Source organism: Pinus tabuliformis, chromosome 3_2 (genome assembly GCF_031772625.1).
Source record: "Pinus tabuliformis cultivar Carrire ecotype Pingquan chromosome 3_2, CPIR1, whole genome shotgun sequence".
NCBI classification, from domain to species: Eukaryota; Viridiplantae; Streptophyta; class Pinopsida; order Pinales; family Pinaceae; genus Pinus; species Pinus tabuliformis.
In genome coordinates, this window is record NC_142302.1 from 191,965,109 (window position 1) to 191,966,788 (window position 1,680).

The window sequence follows — 1,680 nt, forward strand, 5'->3', positions numbered from 1 at the left end:
CGTGAAGATGGCCCAGCAAGGCATCACACTAAGATAGTTGTAGCCACTTCAAAGAGTGAACAAAAAACTAGCATGAATACCTACAAGTCCACCCTTGATTCCTCACGTACATAGCCCGACGAACCTAAGGTGTAGAAAAGGGTGTACACTGCCTATGTACACTTTAACGGGGGATATGAAACAGGAGGTTGGTAGATTCAAGGGTTTGATATAAGGACTCGGAGCATACTTGGAAAGCTCAAAGAGCAGCAAGAACTCTTGGAGCCACAAGAGTCTGAGAAGATCTCTTTTCGGTTGATTAAGACGCCCTCGAGGTAATGGCATAGGTTGAGGGATCGCAAGTGCAGAGTAGGGTGTGCATTCCTGGGTGAAGGTTGATCGGGGGCGTGAGCCTATAGGTTGGAGGTTCCTACGGTTTGGCACCTTAGTCTTTTAATGGTACCTGATGTGTACTTGGATTTGGATGAGCTATTACCCAATGGTGTCGAATCCCTAGCTTGGGGATGACCCATTGTTGAAATAAAAAGAATAATGTGGACACTTGGAATGCTTCCAAATCCTAGCTAGGGTATCCACCATCAACAACAAGTTCTAACTAGAAATCGTGGTGTAGAGAGGCATCACACTAAGCCACTTGTAGCCACTTCAAAGGGTGCACACCAAACTAGCATGAATACCACCAAGTCCACCCTTAATTTCTCACTTATATCATCCAAGTCCACTAGGAGATTCTCTAAGCTTACATTGTACAATCTCTTCAAGCATAGTTACCAAGGACCCACGTGAATAATCGAGGGCCTAAGTGGGGACTAACATGCGTGCTAGGTGTTTAGGGGAAGTCATGACAGCTAGTTCGTGTCCAATGTGAACTAAGAAACCTGAATTAGTACAAGACATTATCTTTTAATGAAGCAGAGCGGCACAGGGGAGGCCCGTATGTCTAATTACAGTTGCAAAACTTCGTTACATGTAGATTTGATTAGGGGAGTAAAACAATCGAAATGTTTTCCAATGTTTCCTAATTTTCATTAGTTTCTTGAATCATGTGCCTAATCTACGAGATAAGGTATCCAATTCAAGTGTTGATTGGGTAATAGGTACACTGCCTATGTGCAGGTTGATGGGGGATGTGAACCAGGAGGTTGGAGGATTCAAGGGTTTAATATCAGGAATTGGAGCATACTTGGAAAGCTCGAAGAGCAACAAGAACTCTTGGAGCCACATGAGTCTGAGAATGTCTCTTTCTGGTTGAGTAACATGCCCTGGAGGTACAGGCATAGGTTGACAGATCGCAAGTGCAGAGAAGGGTGTGAATTCTTGGGTGCAAGTTGATTAGGGGCATGAGCCTATAGGTTGGACTTTCCTACGGTTTGGCACCTTAGTCTGTTAATGGTACCTAATGTGTACGTGGATTTGGGTGAGCTATTACCCAATGGTGTCGAAGCCCTAGCTAGCGGATGACCTGTTGTTGAAAGAAAAATAACAATGTGGACACTTGGAATGCTTCCAAACCCAAGCTAGGGTATCGACCATCATTAAAAAACATAACTAGAAAATGTGGTCTAGTGAGGCATCACACTAAGCCACTTGTAGCCACTTCAAAGGGTGCACACTAAACTAGAATGAATACCACCAAGTACATCCTTAATTTCTCACTTACATCATCCGAGTGCTCTAGGA